General features: G+C 38.1%; 1 protein-coding gene and 1 long non-coding RNA gene across 4 annotated transcripts in view; both read right to left on the reverse strand.

Moving 5' to 3' along the window:
* The window catches only part of NR3C1 (nuclear receptor subfamily 3 group C member 1), a 166,878-nt gene that overhangs the window by 126,403 nt on the left and 25,260 nt on the right, over window positions 1-15,215 (reverse strand). The window lies entirely within an intron of this gene.
* Window positions 170-15,084, reverse strand: LOC122455618. Its single transcript, XR_006273940.1, has 3 exons — window positions 15,074-15,084; window positions 6,185-6,190; window positions 170-1,506 (listed from the first exon to the last, which is right to left on the reverse strand). It is a non-coding gene; the product is annotated as an uncharacterized LOC122455618 (long non-coding RNA).

A 15,215-nucleotide genomic window follows, 5' to 3' on the forward strand; every position in this document is an offset into this window, starting at 1 on the left:
AAATCTAAACATTTTTCTTTGTGAGCAAAATAATTATTCTAGACGACGAGTGATTTATTGCAAGATACAGTGTTGATCCTGGAACCTATTACAGGTTAATTTCCCCAATGCAGACAAAGTCTAAGCTTTCTTTTTCCCCTTCTACTTTTTTTTTTTTTTTTTTTTTTAAAAAGTGCCTTGTGATGGACTACCCACGTTAGGAGCTGTCCTTGTTTAACATTTACCTGCTCGTGAGAGCCCTGTGAAGTTGTGTGCTATTGGGATGGGAGTAACAGTAGGCCATGGTTACTGCACATGATTCAGGAGTTTTACACTTTTAGCTTTAAGACAGTATTATGTGTTCATGGGACAATCTCAGCCAGAAATAAATTCTGACTCTGTTTATATAGTTCACAGTAAATCACAATAAATAGATCATCAGGTATGATCTTAGAATTCGATGAATTAATGCAGTTAACTTGTATTCTTCCCACTAGCTTTAAAATTGCAGTTTCATTTCATATTCAGAACAAAAGCATCTTTTTTCAGAAGCAACTTAATATGCTCTATTTTCCACTAGCTACGTGTACTGGATTTTTGTTTTGCTTTGTGTTTTTCTTTGTGGCAAGGACTTAACACAGCAAACTAAAGTAGTACACCTACCATGAAACCACAACACTGTAATAAAAAGTTAAATGTTGGGTTTCCCTAAAAGTCGTAACTACTAGTGGCTCAAACATAGTTTTGTTTTCTACTCTTTTGCATTTCCCTCCTTTCAAGTGAGCCCTCACTTTTTAAACTTGAATACAGAAGTAATCAATTTAAGGTGCATTTTTAAATTTCCATTTTTGTAGATATTTGTTGACTCGCTACTCACATTCTTTAAGGTTTTGGGAGATGTCCTAGGCTATGGCTACACTAGACAGCTTACAGCAGCAAAGCTGCACGTCTACCATTGACCTAATTAAGCCACACTCAACGAAGCTATGTTGGTGGGAGAAGCACTTTCACCAACACAGTACTGTCCATACTGGTGCTTAGGTCAGTGTAATTTATGTCGCTCGGGGGTGGTTTATTCACACCCCCGAGCAATGTAAGCTATACTGACATAAGTGACAGTGTAGACATAGCCCTAGTTGTATATTTAAGTAGGGTATCTCCCAAGATTTTAGAAAGTGTGAGGAGCAAGTCAACAAATACCTCGTGGACTCTAAGGTGCTCATCACTACAGTATCCGAGTGCTTCACAAATGACTTTTTTCACAACATATCTGAGACGAGTGGGTTCTCTTATTTGGAAAGAATGCAGGATTTCTATTTGAAAGAAGTTTTAGGAGACAGAGGGGAAACTCTTGCGAAATGTAATGCTAGAGAAGAGACTGGCCAGGAGCAATGTTAAATAATCCCAAATTGTCCCCAGGACTGGTCTAATCTAGGTCAGCTAAGGAAAGGGGGAACCAGCCCATTTCCTCTTTCCACACCATACTGCAAGAGTTGAGTGCATTTCTGTTCTGAAGGTTGTGACAAACTTGAACAGAGTCAAATTTAATGCTTTACTATAGGAAATATTTGCACTGATTGCAAGCAGTAGGATTTTTACAACCTTTACATTTTATCACAAAAGTTTTATTAGCAGTGTAGTGCATCATATATAAAATGCTTTAGTTAGAAAATATTTGAATAGTACTGTCTCCTCTAAATTGTAGAAAGTTAATTCATTTCAAATGTTCTACTAGATAACTAATTTTCAGGCAGATGGTATTTTGAAAATAGGTTCTTACTGAAGGCTGAGAAGTCAGAATTGGATGCCTGCTTGCCAATTAATTTGAGGAGGCTTAAATACGTGTGCAAGTTGATGGGAAATAGGTACTTGCCAGGAGCAGCAATGTGAAAATTCCCCAACTGAAAGAGAAAGATATATTTTGGGAGTTATGCAGCTAAACCATAACAGATGGGATTAGAAAATATGTTTGTTGGGGTGGAAGAGGAGGGATTCAGCTAATGAATTTTTCAACAAATCATGGCTGTTTATAAAGGAAGAGTTTTCTTCCATCTCTTGTGCATTTTAGACCAACACAGAAGCGGTATATAATTTTAGGTAGCAAAAGAAAAGACCGTATTAATTTATGGTTTAGCATTTTATATTGTCTAAGCAAATAGGAATATATAGAAAGCATAATTAAAGGTTATTTTCCAAAGGAAAAAAAATCATCAAAAGAGTTAGAAAGGATAATGGTCAACACAAAGGAAACATCACTGTCCTCCTGTAAACTTTGATTTGACCATCATTTGCTTAGTGATCTAGGGAATCAGAACAGATGCTAAAGTTTCTTTGCTTATATTATTCCAATAAACACTGTTTGGTTAATCTATACTGTCTTCTATGATTTCTTCCTACATTGTTCTCAATTTTAAACCACTGTCTTCTGACCAATACAATTTTAATATTCTCCATTGTCTCACTGAGATTAGTGGAAAGATTTCCATTAACTTCAATCAAGCCCATAAGGTCAGCCATTTGCAGGGCATAGCTATATGCAAAGAGAAATAAAAAATGGACTGTTGGAATGGATTTGGTCTTTATCATCACAAAGCTGGAGCTATGGTGTGTAAATTTCAGAGTTCCACATTCAAAACTCAGTCCTACATCCTGCATTTAATTCAGAGTTGACACTGTCTCTTTTCCTAGCAGATTCCTTCCCCACTATGGGTTTCAATAATAAACACACAATTATGCTGGTATCACAATTTAAATAGTTGCTTTTTTGGTTCAGAACCAAAGACCTCCAATGGTCTTAGGTTAGCAGGTTCATGTCAAAAGAAAAAAAAGGAGTCAGGATCAGAGTTATAACCAATTTATTTGTGCCTGAAATGTAAGTGATTCCTCACTTAAACTTCTGTATTAAAATATTATATAAGTAGGAGAAATTCATATGCCGCTGGAAGAAAGAAACTCCAGTTTTAAGAGTATTTAAAAATTCAAACAAAAATACATTATTATAAATTGCTGAAACCAAGAATTTGATAATATATGTAAATAATATTTCCTCTAAGAAGTCAACACTACATATTAATTTCTTACCTAAATTAGAGAAGGATTGATTTCAAGCAGATTAAAATAAAGAAGGTAACTCAAAAGACATTGAAGTTTTACTCTTAAAAGCAACTAAAAAAATGCACCATAGAGTAGAACCTCAGAGTTAGGAACACCTTGAGACTGGTTTCAGAGTAGCAGCCGTGTTAGTCTGTATTCGCAAAAAGAAAAGGAGTACTTGTGGCACCTTAGAGACTAACAAATTTATTAGAGCATAAGCTTTCGTGAGCTACAGCTCAAATGTATCCGATGAAGTGAGCTGTAGCTCACAAAAGCTTATGCTCTAATAAATTTGTTAGTCTCTAAGGTGCCACAAGTACTCCTTTTCACCTTGAGACTGGAGGTTGTTCATAACTCTGAACTGTTAAATGAAACAAGCACAGGAACAGTTTCCTCACATTGGAAAGCAAATCTTTTTAAAAAAAACTTTCCCTTTTTTTAAAAAATAGTTTATGTTTAAACACTGCACTGTACTGTAATTGCTTTTTTTTCGAGGGGGGAGGGGGGTCCCTCTGGCACAATCTGATTGCATACTTCTGTTTCCAAGTGAGCTGTATGGTTGACCGGTCAGTTCGTAAGTCTGGTGTTTGTAACTCTGAGGTTCTACTGTATTTGTTGTCTCTCAATGACTTCCTACATCATCATCATTCTAAATTTGAAATTGAAGGCATCAGGAAACCACTCAAGAATTTTAAATACAGAAAAGTTATGTAATAATTACATAATTCCTACACTCATGGTCCCTTTCTTTTAACAGTTTCTACAGAGTATTGTGGGATTATCTCTGATACCTCAACTAAATTTTTGTATCCACAGGGAGTGTATGTCACTGTTTAGATTCCTATTCTTCGAAAACAAGGAGGTCTCTCCACTCTCCAGTATATGGGGGGAGAGGGGAATAATCCACATGCAGTAAAGATGGATATACCTCCATAATGTTCCTGATTCTGCCCACATTAGTTACTGCTATGGAACAATTTTCTAAGGAAAGCAACAGAGTGGAGCTCTGCATATTCTTTAGAAGACAGGAAAATGAGAGTATTGTACTATGTCTTGTTATTACATCATAACTTCACTTTAAATGGTGGTGTAGCTTGTATTAAGACAGCACAGCACACGGGGTGGATTAGCAGACTCAGGAGGTCCTTTACAACCCTGTCATTTACATATATTTTCTTCCTTGACTAGGGTGACCATATAGCAAGTGTGAAAAATCAGGACACTTTTCTTTTTGGGGAGAGGGGATATTATTGCATATACAAAATAAAGCCTCTAACACTGGGACAGCCCCGATACTATTGAAACATCTGGTCACCCTATCCTTGAGGCTGGTATAGCTTCTTGAACTTTGAGACCGAACATTTTTTCCTTACCACTAGCCGATAATTTTTCTGAGGTTCCAAAAAATTGTGTTTATGGACAGTGGACAATGGATAGCCTATTAATAAAACTAGCTTTAAAGTATAATATGCTCAGAAGTACAGTTGAAAGATATCCTCTCTCTTTAACTGAGAGTTATTTATTAAAATAAATTTTACAATGGTCTGAGGTTCAGTAAATTTTCTCAGTATAGAAATTATGAAATGTAAGTGCTAATATGTGAGCATTATTATTATTTGTATTATTGTAGTGCTTAGGGAGCCCCAGTCATAGATCAGGACCCCATTGTGCTAGGCGCTGTACTAACACCGGACAAAAAGTCCTGTGATATTAACAGCAGCCTAAGGGCAGAGGGGAAGGTGCACTCAGATATCTGGTAATAAACTGGCATAACCAGTTCAAGTGTACCACAATTCCTTAATGTCTGATAAGTGTCATGCAAGGTGTCAATGAAAAACTCATAACTCACTGTTTATTAATACTGTCACATAGGTGCAAGCAACTGATGAAAAGTTATGGATATAAACTGAAGTTATAATTTTAAAAATATGTTTGCCAGCCAAACAGGAGTTACCCCACTCTAGACAAAGGAATGCAATTTCCCCACCGGGGAGTTACTTCCAAAGTACTTTGAAAGACAATGAGAATGTATTTATGTATCGCATAAACAGATCCATCAAATTAAAAAGAGATGGAGGCAAACCTCATACTATCATGGCAGGGAAAGAGATTAGATGTCATTGTCAATGTTCATTCAATTGCACCAGAGGGGGCAGGAATTAAATAATTAGTATGTTATCAGACAACCCCAGCAGGAAACTTCCTTCACCAGAAGACCCCATGTCACCTTCCTCATGGCTTGAATGAACTTTATCGAGGGGTAACCCTCAGAAGAATCCATTTAAAAAGTTCACTGAACTATAAACTTTGAATTTCTTTGCCCCTCTTTTTATCTATCTTTACCTAAGACAACAAAAAGTATCAGCCCTTTCACTCTGGGGGACAGTTCCTGATCCAGGAGGTCAGTCAGTCATCTTGATGGAAAAATAGGTAGGATTTCATCTTGAACCAAGTCTAGCTTGTTAAGTTTCTCTTGTAACCATTCTGACAGTATTCCTTATATTTGTACTCACTTAAAATCTCTTTCTTTGGAATTAAATAAGATTGTTTTATTTTTATTCTGGTTTTATACCAATCCAGCATTATGTTTGAACTGAAGTGTTTAGTAACTCCAGTTAAAGTAACAAACTGGGGGATACTGCTTTAAAAGGAGCAACGAACTTTAATATTCCTCTGATTGTTCCAGGACATTTCAGAACACACATTTTTGAGGAAATTCAGGTCATGGGAGACTGTGTGGAGTCTTATTTTTTTTCAAATGAAAGGTTAACCTACTAATTATGAATAACCAGTTTTTCCTTGTAAGAATTATGAAATTCACAAAATGTTCGATATGGTCATTCAATATTCAGCTTGCTAATATTTTAGTAAAAATTGTAAATCCACTCCTCACTGTAACTGTTATGAAGCTAAGAATGTAAACTGGGACTCCCTAATCCTTGAAATCTAATCTAAGTTTTCCAGCATTCAAACAGTATTTTTGGATACTAAGTATGGGATCCCTCAAGTTCTTAAATATTTATTCTCTGTTTAGGAAGAACAATTGGCATAGCCTTTTCTGTTGCATGAAGTATGGCTATGCCAATTGTCTCTAGGTAAAAAAAATTCCCACTTAAAACTAAAGGAGAAAGTAAACATTATCATGAAGAGAAAAGGAGTACTTGTGGCACCTTAGAGACTAACAAATTTATTAGAGCATAAGCTTTCGTGAGCTACAGCTCACTTCATCGGATGCATTCGATGAAGTGAGCTGTAGCTCACGAAAGCTTATGCTCTAATAAATTTGTTAGTCTCTAAGGTGCCACAAGTACTCCTTTTCTTTTTGCGAATACAGACTAACACGGCTGCTACTCTGAAACCTGTGATTATCATGAAGCACATTCAACCCTACTATATAAGGCATTTTATACGTACCTCAAACTAACACTGGCCACAAAACTTGGTGCTACTTTACAAGTGAATTGATGGATCTGATGTAGACAAAAGTAACTTTTACCAAAGGAAGTTGATATAGTCCTGGCAGATGCAAAGGGCAACATAGATAGGCCCTCTGGAGAGTTTTTCCATGAATTTCAATGGGAGCAGAATAGGACCATATATGTTCCTTTGCTATCTACTTACTGACACCGTTTTAATTTACTTAATATTTTAGAGAACTAGGCCACTAATCTCCTATATTCTAGAAAATATTAGAGGTTTACGCAGCAAGACTGTAAACAGCAGTTTGACCTAATTTTTTAAAAATTAGGAATTACCTTTGTATAAGCCAGTGGTCCCCAAACTGTGAGGTGCCCTATGCCACCCTCCCCCCCCAGGAGACTTGGAGGAACATTTGGGGGAGGGGGTGCAGCAGGGCCTGGGCCAGCCCCCACAGAGAGTGGGGAGGGAGTGCCACCCAGCCCCACTCTGCCCACAACTCCACTCCTGGCCCTGGTCCCGACCGTGGCCCCACTCCTGACCACAGTCCCAGTTGCAGCTCTGGCCCCGGACCACTTCCAGCCATGGGAGCAGAACCACAGCCATGAGTGGTGCTAGTGCTGCAGGTGGAGTCACAGTCAGGAACCTGGGGCCATGAGAAGGAGGGGACCAAGGTGGAGCTGTGGGCAGATCAGGGCTGGGTGGCGCTCCCTCCCCGCCCAGCTGCAGCACTGGCCCCACTCCCGGCCGTGGTTTCTCTCCCAGCCCCCCGCTGCAGCTCTGGCCCCGGCCCCCCATCACGCCATAGCGGCTCTGGCCCTGGCCATGGCCACGGGACCCCAGCCTAGCACCCGATCGCAGCTATAGCCCTTAACATATTTGAAGATTTACCAGATCTCTCTCCCCAGACCCCGTCTTCTTTTCTCAAGAATAAACACGCCCAGATTTTTTTTTAACCTTCCCTCATAGTTCAGATATTCTAAACCTTTTATGATTTTTCTTGCTCTACTCTAGATCCTCTCCAATGTATCCACATCTTTCTTAAAGTGTGGAACCCAGAAATGGACACAGTACTCTAGCTGAAGCCTTACCAGTGGCAATCAGAGTGTGATATTTACCTCCCTTGTCTTACATACAACACTCCTGTTAATATACCCTATAATGATATTAGCTCTTTTAGCAACTGCATCACAGTGTTGGTACATATCCCATTTGTGACCCACTAGAACCCTACGATCCTTTTCAGCAGTACTGTTAGTCAGTTATTCCTCATTTTGTAGTTGGGCATTTGATTTTTCCTTCCTAAGTGAATGACTTTGAACTTGTCTTTACTGAATTTCATCTACTTGATTTCATACGAATTCTCCAATTTGTCAAGGTCTTTCTGAATTCTAATAATGTGCTTTCGACCCCTCCCAGTTTGGGTCATCTGCAAATTTCATAAGCATTCTCTCTACTCCATTATTCAAGTCATTAATGAAACTACTGACTAGTACCGGACCTATGACTGGCTCCTGAGGGACTCCACAAGATATGCCCTCCCAGTTTGACAGCAAACTATTGATAACTGAGTATGGTCTTTTAACTAGCTGTGCATCGACCTTACTAGACCACATTTTTGTAGTTTGCTTATGAGAATGTGTTGTGGGCTTCTGTCAAAAGTCTTACTAAAAATCAAGATTTATGACAAAGGCATTGTAAACATATATTCCACTCCTAAATGATCAGATGATTTCTATACTACATCATCCTTTAATGACAGATCATTCTTTAGACAGCCAGCATCTTCATTTAATTAATTTCCCCTCTAAAGCCATACTACACATCATCTGCTCTTAGAAAACTGAGAATGAACTTAAATTTAACAGCTGACTCAAGACAACACAGGATCCAAGTTCCTACACAGCATCATAACTCATGTCGATTTCAGTTTACCTTGGTAGAAAATCAAATAAGTGAAGTGATAATTGTTTTTACAGAGCTGTTCTATCCAGCACGCTGGACCTGTTACTAGATAATGGCAAACATATGGTTCCAAATAACGTTGGTAACAGTTCTCCTCCTATGGAGAGTTCCGTTGAAAGATCATCATATTAACATCCACTTTTACAGAGCACCTCCATCAATTCTTTTTGGGGTAATGGGAGTGTTGGATAGTTCCATTTTTTTATACTAGTAATCTGAACATGTTTTTCAGTGACTATTAAATCTACTAGTAGGCCCATGTCAACTGGGCTCTTCAACTGGAGTAATGACAAATACAGAAACTACGTCCTCTACTTTTTTTTAGTTTAACTATGAAACAAATGAGGGAACAGTACATACTCATGCTGGCCTTTTGAAATTGAGAAAAAATGGTCATTAATTCCAAACCATTTTAGCAAGTATACCTCCAAACATGCTCAATTCCATCATCTTTGTATCCATTATGAATCTATTTAGCTCTGCCGTTTTGAAAAATATAGATGCAGATTAACTCCTCTTCTTCCCTATCATAGTTATTAAGTGTGCTGTTCATCCTTACATTTGTAGATCACCAAAAAGGAAAATTATTTAACTACAAAAGCCAACTTCCATAATTAGTGGATTACCAATTAATTTTTACGGATCCAATACTGCCACCTTCATTCATGATGAGTAGGTAATACCTTACTTAGAAAGAAGTTTTACTGGTGACAGAATCTGGCCTTCTTGGATGCAAAAGTAAAAAAACATAAATCTCAACTATGAAACTGGAATGATATTTCACTTGCTTTAGCTGACACAGTTTTTGGACTTTAAAGCAAATAGCTGATTTTTACTAATGAAAATTTGAGGAACAGAAGGCAAACTTATGATCTTGACATGAATTTGAATTACAGAAATTAGATATGAAAAACAGCTAGGTCATTTAATCCACCTACTGTCAAAGCAAAATAGCCCTCTACTACATTTTTTTCAGAATTTTGTCCAATTTTAAATATAGTTGTACAAATGTAGCATCCAAACATAAATTCACAAAAATTACGACGACTCAGGCAGACTGAAAACTTTTAAGTAGACATCTTTCAAAATTCAGGTTCAACATGACTTTTAGCCCAAGATTAAAATTAAATTGTAAGAGCCATGGCATGCTGGGGGAGGAGGTTGTTCATCCTGATGACATGCACTAAGAGCATGCAATGCTGCTTTTGAATATAATGAGCAATGGAAGAAAAACAAGATCATTGTAAGACTGTGATATTCTGCACACAGTCAAACCACTTCATGCTCAGGATTTGGTTCTGTCAAACTCTTGGAGTTGGTAGTAGCAGAGCTTTTATCCTGGTGCTGTTGTCATGGTCTGTCATGTCTGGTTGCCCCTTTATTTCACTCTGCCTCCTTGGGACTGGGGAGACATAAAAGTGTTTTATTTTGGGGGACCCAACCCCTTTCCCTGGGACTCGTCCAACAGATGCTTCCTGGGGCATGGGTGACTTAAGAAAATCTAGTTCTTTTTCTGTCCCCTGTGGTCCATATATCATGGCTCATCCACCTTCACTACTGTTGGAGAATTTGGCCCTCAACCACTGGACCCGTTGTTGGCCTTTGCTCATTACCCTGAGCACGGGCCCTTATTTGATATTACCAACTGGAGTCCACTGGACTGGGTACTCGCGTGGGTAGGGACAACAGCAGCCTGAAGTAGAGCATCTTACACCACTACCATTTGCTACCCTGAAGCAGTAATAATATTCTAATTTGATGTCCCTTAGTGACTCAGATTTGGTTATCTCAGGCTAGTCGTCCTTTGAAGCTACATAACTATCAGTTCCTTTACTATTTACATAATGAAATTAACTAAATGAAACCAACTCACAGCTTGCTTCTAGAAGGATGTCTTTGCAGCTCAGGAATGAGGTCATTTACACAGTAATATTGGATTGTCTGTATGGCTGCCTCAGTCTTCTACAATTCCAAGAGCATGGCTGGTCTGCCACAAAAGCAGCCATAAAGGAGGAATTAAGCTCTACATACAACATGTTAAAGTTACATTCTCACTACTCTATCCAATGTACTTTAAGGTTGTTCTCCCAGGTGAGCAAACAGGAATAATATATGACTCCAACCAGTTATACATGGGATGCCATTATCCAAACATTTTCAGGCTGTCCATGGGAAATAAAACCAGCACAAACAAACAACGCTGCATGCAAAAGATGTAGGAGTAGCAAGATAAAGGAGAAACTGATCACATAGCCTAGGGGAGAAGGGATGATCTTTTAAACTAATATTGTTGCTTATTTGTACATTCTTGGTACTAAACTTGCCAAAAGTGTCTTTGGAGAGTTCTGGTATCTGACTGCAGAATTAAATATTTCTATAGTTGAGATTTTTGAATGAATTCCATATTTAAATTTTGGTAGAACACACGATGGCCATTTCCCCTGCATAGTTGTTATACCTTAAAATAAAATAATTCAGTACGTATTTACACAACTCACATTAGGACATCCATTTACTATTTTGTAGCTTGAGTTTGATTGTTGCACATCAGTTTTAAAAGGGAATTGAAAGTATTTGTATCTGCTAAGGCCATTGCCAAGACTGTGCACTACTCCTGAAGCAGCTGACATGACTCACCTAAAATAGCATACTTTAAAAAAAATATTTATTATTTGTATTATAGGACTTAAGTCCCCCAGTCTAGGGCCAGAACCCCATTCTGCTAGGCACTTTACATGCACTGAACAAAAAAGTCCCTGCCCCCAAAGAGCTTACAAACTAAATAGACAAGAGAGAGACAGGGTGGGGGAAAAGAAGGATAACACACAAACAGAGTGAATAATGTGATGATGGCAAACAGTATGTTAGTTCCACGTTTCTCTTTTTTTCCCCTCTTTTAGGTGGGTATATTGAGGAGGGGACAAGCTAAATAAAAAAAATGGGAAATAAGAGGGGACAGGGAAGAAGGGATGGAGGGGCAGAGGGGACAGGGTAGGGAAGAAGAGGTAAGAGGGGCAGGAGTGGAGTGATGCTGAGGTGAAGAGACTGAGGGAGACAAAGAGTTGGACCTAACAGCCAATCAGCACAGGACAGAGAAAGTACAGTAAAAACAAGAGAAAGTTCTTCAAGGACATACAAAGAGCTATATTCACTGCACTACTTTAGTTGTTAATGGTGCAACCCTCTGCTGCATTTAGAGGATGGCAAGTGAAGGAGGAAATGATTTTCATATTTTCTTTGAAAATATATGAAGCAACAGGATCTTGTGGTTAAAGCATGAAAATGGAAGTCATGAGATCAAAGGTTCTTGCCCCAGCTCTGCCACAGAGTTTCTATGTGACCCTGGGCAAGTGAATTACTCTCTCATGCCTGCTTTACAGACTGATAAACTGGTGGAAAAATCTCTCGGGAGGTGTGTTGTGAAGCTTAACTCATTAAAGTTCATGAAGTACTTTAAGATCCTTAGATGAAAAACTTCACAGAACTGACATGTATTAGGTCAATGATATCAAACAGATTTTCTTGAAACTTTTAAGTCTACACTTATATTCTGTTATGGATTTTAGCTCTTTATGCCTTAAAAGATTTTCAGTTATCTACTGAAACTTTTAATATCCTAGGTTTCAGAGTAGCAGCAGTGTTAGCCTGTATCGCAAAAAGAAAAGGAGGACTTGTGGCACCTTAGAGACTAACAAATTTATTTGAGTATAAGCTTTCGTAAGCCAGAGCTCACTTCATCGGATGCGTTCATTTTTACAATGTCCAGTGCATTTAAATGCTATTAGCAATGGATTTGGAAGATGGCACTAGTAAACAAAACAGAAAATATGGCACTAAAACTAAAAAACCTGTAATTATCTATGGTATCTAAGTAAGTCTCATCATTATTAGAACATAATTGCAGAAATTAATTTAAAAAAAACTTAAGAAGTTGACACATTTGTCTCACAATATTTGTAAAAAAAGAATTGCAGCAAACTACTGATTACTGCAGTTTCAAATAGTAAATAATACCACATACAGTATTACAGAGCAGCCTGTTGCTATCAGAAATAAAGTAAACCTAGTGCAGTACTTGGGGGAGCATGATGATAGTGTCTCCCCTTAAATTAAAGAGACTTAAAGGCTGGCACAATGAAACAAAGATGCCTTACACTCTGCTCCATACTAGTGACTTTTTTTGTTTATTTTGAACCTCCAACCCTCAGTAAACAGTGACACGCAGTAGCTGTTTAGTGTACATGGACATCTGATACCCACATGAGTGGATGATGGTTAAGGAATTTAGCAATCACGTTTAGTGTGTCAGTTTTGTTTGGTACAGACTGTGTGGAGTAACTCTGGACTCAACACTTTACAACCACAGAACCATCTGATACCGAGGACAAAGCTTTGTTTTATTTCCCATCACCCACACAGTTATTTTGGTCTAGAGTTAGTTTGTGACATGTAGCATAGCTAAATATCTTGAAAAGGCATTAATATGTATCACAGTTCTGCATGCCAATATACAGGCAACTGTAAGGTTTTCTCTGAATGTCAATTTTGAATGTCAGGTTAGAGATGGTTGTGCAGTATATGTGATATGCAGCACTTAATTGGCATCACAGAGACTTGGAGGGATAAATCTCATAACTGGAATACTAGTAGAGACCATAATAACTTGTTCAGCAATGTTTTCTCTGTAATGTAAACAAACAGGTTTGCTTACAAAAAACTGTGTGGGAACTTGTAACTGTTGACAATACACTGCTGCTCATAGGCCTCAGAGAGAAAGCAAGGCATAGGTGATGACAACCTTTGTGCAGACAGACTTGCTGGGGATATCCACAGTGTAAGGCAGGGAGCTGTTCACACACAGACCCCAGTCAGTAGGAAGAAAGTCAGGGGTCTCTGCCCAAGAGAGATAGCACCTAGGAACCAGACACCTTAACCCAGGGTCCTCCGGAGACCACAGAGGGAGAATATAGGAGCAGTTATCCTCAAACTGTGACATCACTATCCCCAATTTACAGTTGGGTAAACTGGGGCACAGAAGGTGAAGTGACTTGCCCAAGCAAGCCAATGGCAGATGAGATTTTAAAAGTATTTCATGGATTTTTTAGAAAAATTAATATGCATGCAAATATTTCAATGTTAAGTTTCACAAAGTGTAATTTTATACATGTAACAATTATTCAGTATATGAACTTTGAAATGAAACAAATGTATAGAAGCCCCAAACTTGCATTAGGCTCAGCTAGCAAGGATTTCTATGCTTTACAGTGTTTCCATCAATTCTGCAGTTAACACCCTGGAGGCAGAGGCCTACACACATGTGGAGCCCATTGTAAGTTCAGGCCCATTGTTTGTCTGCCATATGTTTTCTGTATAGGACTGAGAAAGCAACATGATTATACTAGAGGGTTTGGAAACATCACTGGATCATTGGTAAACAGGCTTTCAATATTTACCAGCTGAAAAATTAAATGATTTCTCTCTCTCTTTTTTTTTTTTTTTTAAATTCCCTCCTATCTTTGTGGGGGTGAGAAAATCTTTCAGAATTCTGAAATGAGAGCAACAAGAGAGGAAAATCTCAGCTTCATAGTTGGGCCAACTGCCAACTCCTAACCAAGGGAACTGAGTTTGTTTGTGATCACAAATGTGTATGTATATTCTGCACTGTCCCTCCTCTCTGCCTAACTATTGAATACAAGGAGGGTATTGAGATGTATAAGAAACTGGTCTCACTGAAATTTTTAGCAGAAGCATCCATTTGAATAATTAAAAATAGATACAGAATGGTGGACAAAAGTTTGCTGAAATAAGAAAAATGAAAACCCATAATTTAGTTTCACCTATGGCATAATAAGTTCTATATAACTTAATATTTAGAATGTTGATTTATAAAGAGCAGTTTCAACACTTGTGGCCCAGTTTTCTAAAGTGCTGAGCAATGGGAGCTATGCGTACTCAGAACCTGTGGAAATCAACCTTGGGGTTTCAATGTAACATTCTCTACTTAAGTAATCAAGTAATAATGACAAACTATGCAGAAAGTCTATTCAAACCAGCATTCCTATCTGATACTGCATATTCCACATGCAGTGGTTTTGTGATGCACTGCTCATTTGTGACCTGGGTTTATACCAAACTAAGAAACTGCACATTGACTTGAATACTGCCACACTGTGAAAGGCAACTGCTTCATCTTCCTGAATGGTAGAATGTTATTAAAAGGCATGCAACTAGAAATTTGAAGTCCCTAAAAACTTAAAGCAACTGTATAGTAAATTGTTCCCTGTGAACTGCTAAACCGCTTCAGATTAAGTTTTCTATGACCATAATGCATAAATATAAGCACGATCACCAGCTGTTTGACACACAAAAAGTAACTGTAAAAATCCATCACATAGAAAGAAGATAGGTTACAGAGTAGCAGCCGTGTACTGTACTATTGCAAAATCAAATTGTGAAGTGGAGTTTTCTAACTAAATTATATAGCAATGCACTTAGCTCACAAAGGTATACTACTAAAGCATACTGCTTTCGGACACATCCAGCACCTTGATTTTGGAATGGCAATTACTTAAAGAGGAAGCGAACACTTATATAGCTTAAGCGCACAATCTGACCTGACCTTTTGCTTTTCCCCTTCATATATCTTAGTAAATATCAAAGTATCTTTAAAAAAAAACACTGCCACCACTAGATGAAGTAGTGCCTTACCGATGACTAATTCCTTTCATTCTACGAAGATGCCCAGAGCAGGTCTACACTTG

This window comes from Dermochelys coriacea, chromosome 8, assembly GCF_009764565.3.
Source record: "Dermochelys coriacea isolate rDerCor1 chromosome 8, rDerCor1.pri.v4, whole genome shotgun sequence".
Taxonomy (NCBI): domain Eukaryota; kingdom Metazoa; phylum Chordata; order Testudines; family Dermochelyidae; genus Dermochelys; species Dermochelys coriacea.